We start from the raw sequence: 7,828 nt of genomic DNA, 5'->3' as shown, positions 1-7,828 counted from the left end.
AAGGTAAGAATATTCTGGGAAGAATTTGTTACCAAAATACTATGATATTCCAGGACCTTACTGCTCACATTGTGGTCCCAAGACCAACAGTGTCAATATCTCTTGGAAACTTTTCAGAAATGCAGAATATCAGGCCCTACCCCAGAACTGCTATATCAGAATCTTCCAACAGGATTCCCAGATGACTTGCATGTACATGAAATTTTTGGAGCACTGATCTAGATTTCCCCCATGAAGACTGAGATACTTTTGAGCATCCTAGTATACAAAGTAAATCAGGTAAAAAGGTAAGCATAACTAGTTCCTCAATGGGAAGCCAAGCATTTTAAGAAATTTATCCTATGGGACCTTAAGAATCAAGTACATAATGACCCAATGGAGAGTGTTCTCAATGTCTTTTTTTTCCTTTGGTGCCAAATGTTGCAGCAAACAGAATTTGGTTATGTCTTATAAATTATTAGTAGTAAAAGCTGAAGGTGTAGTACCAAAGCCTCAGTGATGGCAGTTCTGAAGTGGGGCTAAGCTAATAATTTAAGTCAGAGGTCAGAAAACTTTGTGACCAGCCTTGTAAACAGTTTTATTAGAGCACAGCCATCCTCATTCAATTTCCATATGTCTATAAATGCTTTTACACTATAATGGCAGAAGTAAGTATTTGCAACAGAGACCATATGGTCTGCAAAGCCTAAAATATCTGCCATTTACAGAAAAAAAAAAATTGCCAACCTGTGCTCTATGTAATTACCCTAGGGAGAACACAGCTTTCAGTCTTCCCAAGAATATCACTTCTCCCAGCCCACTTCTGATAGGAATTAGAAATTATACAGTAATGAGGGCATAAGAATTAATTTGAGGGGTTGGTGGCTGATAAACTGACATTCAAAAAAAAAAAACTACACTTGTAAAGTTTTCCAATTTCCATGGTATAAATCACAGTTCCTCAGCTTCACCACTGTTGACATTTTGTGCTAGATAATTCCCAGGTGACACAATGGTAAAGAATCCGTCTGCCAATGCAGGAAACAGGAGAGACTCAGGTTCGATCCCTGGGTCAGGAAGATCCCCTGGAGGAGGGAATAACAGCCCACTCCAGTATTCTTGCCTGGAGAATCCCAGGAATGGCGGCGGGGCCTGGTGGGCTGCCGTCTATGGGGTCGCACAGTCAGACACGACTGAAGCGACTTAGCAGCAGCAGCAGCCAGTAGTCTTGCCTGGAAAATCCCATGGACAGCGGAGCCTGGCAGGCTACAGACCATAGGGTCACAAAGAATCAAACACGGCTGAAGTGACTTAGCACAGGCACCAGTATTCTTGCCTGGAAAATTCCGTAAACAGAGGAGCCTGGTGGGCTACAGTCCATGGGGGCTCAAAGAGTCAAACATGACTGACCGACTGAACACACAAATACTTTGTTGGCTGCGACAGGGGGTGTGGGGGGGTGGCTGTCTTTCGCATTTTAGGATATTGAACAGCATCCCTGGCTTCTACCCACTAGGTGTCAGTAGCAATCCCCAAGTTGTGACAACAATGTCTCTAGAGATTGCCAAGTGTCCCCAAAAGGGGCAAAATCACTCTCATAGAACTCCTGGTGTTAATACTCTTGCTCTGACCAATTTCAAGCTACCTGCTTGACACCACCGACCATGGATGTGGGAAAAGATGTGTACAGTCTCACAAACCAGAGAGAACCATCTCCAGCATACCACTGTGTGAGAACATACTTGCACAGGTAGTAATGTCCTTGCCTTATTTTAAAAAAATGAGGTATCTAGGCAGGATTTCCACCTGATTCAAAAGTTACCGTTTTCCCACAGAAATGAAATCTACTAGCAAAATTATTTTTTATTCAGGAAGTGGCCTGGATCCTGCCACACAAAATTATGTCCCACAAAGCATGGTTGAGATTGTTTTGAAATAGAAAATATCCAAAGCAGATGTTAACAGTCACCCCAAGGCTTATTAAAAACTCTCAATAATATATCCCTGAATCATGTGACTTCCCAGTGGATTTGACTGAATGAACTAGCCCCAAGAAAATTAAATGACTGAACTTTTTATATGAACATGGGTCCAGTTTTATTGTAATTATTGTTTTAGTTTTGTTATTTATTTAAATAAATTTGGGGAAATAACTACTAATGAGAGAAACATTAACTTTGAATATTTTACATCAAAAGTACTGACAATGGTTAATTATTCAGAACCAATCACTGAGGCGTTTTTATGGCCATGACATTAAAGCCATATCATCAGCACCCAGGAGAATACTTACCCTCCTCTTCTGGGAGGGCAGGCATCCATATTTATCTACAGTTTGAGACTCATTAGGATGTAAGGCTATTTCTATCAATTCTGAATTCTTTAGGGATATTAGCATGCAGATTTTGTAGAATCAGCAATAATGTAGTGTCTGTATTAAACTCATCAAACTTAGAGTGACACACCAATGGAAGGTCAATAATAGTATTCTTGCCAGACTTCCGCACAATGATCAGGGGGCTACCCGCTCTGCAACTTCCTTTCCTCTTCCTAGCTGTGGCCTCCCTGGGTTCCCCGGATGATTAAAGAGACCAAAAGCAGTTTGACTCAGAGAGTCATAAGAATTTTGTCAACTTTGTGATAGCCTTTAGTATCATGTGGTTGACAGTGTGACTGCTTAAACCCATCTCTAAATTAAAGATGTACATATACATGCACACTACACACATTGAATCATCTACAAATTGGAACTTCAACTTCACGCTGGAGACACTACTTTTCAAGGGTCTCATCTGATTATTTCACCTTCTTGTGGGATCTTGGTATCTTGTGACAATTGTTAACATCTGTTCCCAAGTATCAAAAAGTATCCAGGTGGATCTAGGTGCTCCCAATATCTTGGCATCAAGATATTACTTAAGTATTCATATCTTCTCCTACAGCAAGCAATGATAAATGAGATAAATACCAAAATCTATATATGAAATTTGGGGAAAAAGAAGAATCTCAATTTGAATTAGTACAACTGTAAAAAATAGAAAAATCTAATTATCATATGTGACCTTATACAGTGATTTTTACATACATAAGATGTAAGAGCTATAAATGCACTGTAGGTTATGATTGCAAATCTTCACCTTAATCTCAGTAAGGATAAGTCATCTCAAATCCATTGGAAATATCCTTTGTATACATTACCTCCAACAAATAATGTTGTAGATATCCCTAAAGACCACTTGCTCTGCATATAAAATTCTGTCCTGGAGACCCAAATAAGAATTTTCCTAAAAATGAGACTAGTACAAAAACTGAACAAAAATACAGCAAACCACATGAATAAAAACGGAATTTTGAAGGCTAGAAGGTTTCTGTTTATAAAAATCAAATGGCGTCTATTTTGAGTGTACCTAGATTGAATTGTACTTGAGGAGTTAATGAAAAATGCTTAATAAGGATCAGAGGAAACAAATATTGGAAAAACAGCAAAATAAAACCTTTATCTAGAGCTTTAAAATAGATTTGAGAGGAATCATTAGCAAACTCCATCAAAAATGTAACACAAGGTCTACAAAATCTCAGGTAGCTGTGATGTCTTCTAGATATCAGTTGAGATCTTTACTTCCACTCTCCCCATAATTATGTTCATTATATATTCTCAAGTCCAAAGTCAAAGTCTTCCAGAATTATATTACTCAACTTTTTGAATGATTGTATCCGTCAGGATAGGTTTTATGGCAATGCTGCTGCTAAGTCACTTCAGTCGTGTCCGACTCTGTGCGACCCCATAGACGGCAGCCCACCAGGCTCCCCCGTCCCTGGGATTCTCCAGGCAAGAACACTGGAGTGGGTTGCCATTTCTTTCTCCAATGCAGGAAAGTGAAAAGTGAAAGTGAAGTCACTCAGTCGTGTCCTACTCCACGACCCCATGGACTGCAGCCCACCAGGCTCCTCCGTCCATGGGATTTTCCAGGCAAGAGTACTGGAGTGGGGTGCCATTGCCTTCTCCTTTATGGCAATAACAACCCCCAAATTTCAGTGACTTAACAAACATTTATTTCTCATCCACGTGATCACAAGTGGGCTGGCAGGAGGTCTCAGCCCACTGTAATCACTCACTCAGATGATAGAAGTTTCATCTCAACATGTGCTTCCATCATCTCCAGAGTAGTGAGAAAGGAACATGTAAACTTCATGCAGCCTCTTGAAGATTCCATCTAGAACTGTCCCATGTCACTCCCATTTGCATTGCATTTGTCAAAGCAAATCTTATTGCTACATCCAATGTCAAGAGGGGTGATGACTCAAAGAAGAACTGGAATAATGGTAAGCGGCCCTAATGACTACCACAGTGACAAGATGTATTTTAGGATATAAATGTCATGACTCTTTGAGTCACCTCTGACTACTTCCCCCTTTAATTATGTAGAATTATGTGTTTGTATAAGGCAGACATAAAGACTTTATATCCCATAAATCCTCATAAACCTCACCAGAAGGACAATTCAAATTGAGCTTCCCACCCTACCCCAGCGCCCACCCCCCCACCCCCGGCCAGAGCCATAATGGTCTTGCAACTCAGTGGCAAGCCGCAGTGTCCAAGCTCTGTTCTGCAGGATGGGGTTTGTTAAAGCTGTCAAGAACAAGGCTTACTTCAAGAGATACCAAGTAACGTTCCAAAGACAGCAAGAGGGCAAAACTGTGACTACTATGCTTGGAAATAACTGGTAATCCAAGATAAAAATAAGTACAGCACACCAAAATACAGAATGATCGTTTGTGTAATGAACAGAGATATCAATGTCAGACTGCTTATGCTGTATAGAAGGAGACCTGATCATTTGTGCAGCTTAGGCTCACGAACTCCTGAAGTATGGTGTGGAGGCTGGCCTGACAAATTATGCTGTGGCACATTGTACTGGCCTGCTGCTGGCCTGCAGGCTTCTGAATAGGTTTGGTATGGACAAAATTTACGAAGGCCAAGTCAAGGTGACTGGAGACGAATACAATGTGGAAAGCATTGATGGTCAACCTGGTGCCTTCACCTGTTACTTCGATGCAGGACTTGCCAGGACTACTATTGGGAATAAAGTTTTGGGGCCCTGAAGGGAGCTGGCAATGAAGGTTTGTCTGTCCCTCACAGTACCAAACAGTTCCCTAGTTATGATCCAGAAAGCAAAGAATTTAGTGCTGAGGTACACTGAAAGTACATCATGGGGCAGAATGCTGCAGATAACATGTGTTATCTGATTGAAGAAGATGAGGGTACTTATAAGAAACAATTCTCTCCATTCATAAAGAACAACATAACTCCATACATGATGGAGGAGATGTATAAAAAAGCTCATGCTGCAATACAAGAGTGTATGAGAAGCCTAAGAAAGAAGTTAAAAAGAAGAGATGGAATCAGCCCAAAATGTCACTTGCCTAGAAGAAAAATAAGGTAGCTCAGAAGAAGGCGAGCTCCTTAGTGCTCAAATGGGCTGCCAAGAGTTAATAAAACAGACCACAAACTTCTATCAAGATTCTTCAGATAAAGACAATAATAAACTTACTGAACAAGCAAAAAAAAAAAAAATTGAGCCCCAGTTAGATGCTCTAGGAAACCCAACACTCAAGGGGAGGGTATTACTCAGAATCTTTTGGGATTCAAGAGATAGAAATCCAATTCAAACTAGCATGGGCAAAAACATAACCAAACTCAAAAAGAGCTATGGCATACCAGGCTTCAAAGTGAGACTGGATTTCAGGGCTTAAACACTGTTAGTCTTCCTTCTCTCTGTCTTTCATCCCTGGTACTCTTCTTTATCAGAATATCTCAAGCTGACTTATCCAAGCAAGGGGATGGAAGGGAAATATGACCCTAGGGAGCTGTAGGCTTACAACCAGAAAGGAACCTAGGACTCTTCCTCACCGGCTCTACTTTGAAAGATCCTAGGAAAACCACTGAAGCTGCACCACAGCAGTTTGTGAATTTTCAAAGATTGCTCTGGCTGCTGTTTGGAGAATTTGTTGGATAGAAGCAAAAGTGGAAGCACCACATGACCTTGCTGGCCAACTATTTAATGAAATTCTATCTTCCCTCACTTTCTGTGACACGGAAGCATTTAGGTCTCTGGTAGAGGCTAAGAAGCTTTTTAGATTCATTTCTGTTGTTATCACACATCACCTCTTGGGTTCTTCATGAACTACAAACATTGGGGGCAGTAATCCAGAGTATTATTATTCTGAGCCTGGTGTTGGAACCCAAGTGGAAAAGTTTCAGAGACTGATCCTGGGTATTTCTCTTTTCCATACTTAAATCCTAACCTTATAGTTACAACTTACTTCTCTGCTGAGCCTGCTGTTACTAATCTGCTCAAAAACAGCCACTGCTTTTTACATTAACTTATCAAGTTGTCCACAATACTGCTTCCGTTTACTTTTCCACAGTTTTTCCCCCGATTTTTACTACTCAAATGTAAGTTAGTGCCTTTTCACAAAAGACTCAGAAAAATTCAGATGTGTGCAGAGGGAAATGTGGTGGCCCCCCCTCACCTCCTCCACTTCCCTCTCCAGAAGTGACAAGTTCGGCAGTGAAACTGACCAGGACACTATGGTCCTTCCCCTCCCCCCAACCCCCATGTCCTCCACTTGCCTTTTGTCTGTAGAAAAACTTTAGTCAAAGAATAAATTTAATCCGAGAAATGATAAAATGCAGAAACAAAGGGAAAGAAATCAAATGGGACAAAATAATAACAGTTTAGTCACTAAGCAAAGTCAAGGACCTTTTATTCCTTCTCAACGGCTATAGATGATATTCTAACCCATGTCCTTTGAGCTGCTTTGTAGATACCAAAACTGCCACCAGGTGGAAATTAAGTAGGCCAAAAAGTTTGTTTGGGTTTCCTCATAAGGTGTTATGGGAAAATCCAAATGAACATTTTGGCCAACCTAACACATGATGACCAGACTGTAGCCATGACATAAGTTGCTCCATCTTGCACAACTCTGAGAACTGATCTCAAAGAAATGAGAACAAACTGACCTTGGAACTAAAGATTACCTATACTTAAAATAATCAAGATAATGCTGATCAGACCACCACATGACTAATTTCAAGGTGATTGTCAGAACTGACTGTGCTATTCTGCTCCCTCTGCAGCCTGCTCCCTCCACCTCTGCACCCCTGAAACTCCCCTTTAAAAGCTCTGGCCCACTGATTGTCAGTGGGGAATCAGCTTTTGGACATGAGTTCACCCTCTCCCCCGGTTGCTGGCCTCTAAAATAAAGCAAACTTTTCTTTCAAACAATCTTGCCTCTCAAATATTGGCTTTTCAGAGGCAAGCAGCTGACCTGACTTTGTCTCCTTTCAATGCATTTATCCTATATACGTAAAAAAAAAAAAAAAAGTGGAAGTCTCTTCTATAAATGTAACAGGAATTATATTATATATAGTATTTGGCCAATTGCCAAATACTCTAACACATATGGTATTATTACTTAACATATGCCTTACCTCATCATTTCAATATGTCCAGCTGCCTCATTCTTTTTAAGAACATACTCATAAGGTGGATGAAGTACAGTAAAGGTCCATGATCCTTTTAAATGCAGGTCTAGATTCCAAAACAGTCTGAAAACTGAAAGTTTTTGAAAAGCTGGCAGCAAAATCCTTTGGTGGTAAAACCTGACCTGAACTAACATGAAGCTTTTCAGTCTTTATGTATCTTACTTAATGAATATTCATAATTTTTATTGCAGAAATAATAATGTGTTTGATTAGGACAATTTGTCCCAGACCCCACTAGGGATGTGACATAATAAATAACAAAAAGTTCTGAAATATAAAATGTCTGCCCCAAGAGTTTCA

The 7,828-nt window shown here is 40.3% G+C and overlaps 1 pseudogene; it reads left to right on the top strand.

The window, feature by feature from the left end:
* The first annotated feature begins 4,593 nt into the window (after positions 1 to 4,593).
* LOC102282050 (large ribosomal subunit protein uL18 pseudogene) lies at positions 4,594 to 5,473 on the top strand (annotated as a pseudogene).
* Positions 5,474 to 7,828: the final 2,355 nt, after the last annotated feature.

Source organism: Bos mutus, chromosome 8, assembly GCF_027580195.1.
Source record: "Bos mutus isolate GX-2022 chromosome 8, NWIPB_WYAK_1.1, whole genome shotgun sequence".
Classification (NCBI taxonomy): Eukaryota; Metazoa; Chordata; class Mammalia; order Artiodactyla; family Bovidae; genus Bos; species Bos mutus.
This window is presented reverse-complemented; position numbering and strand designations above follow the sequence as displayed.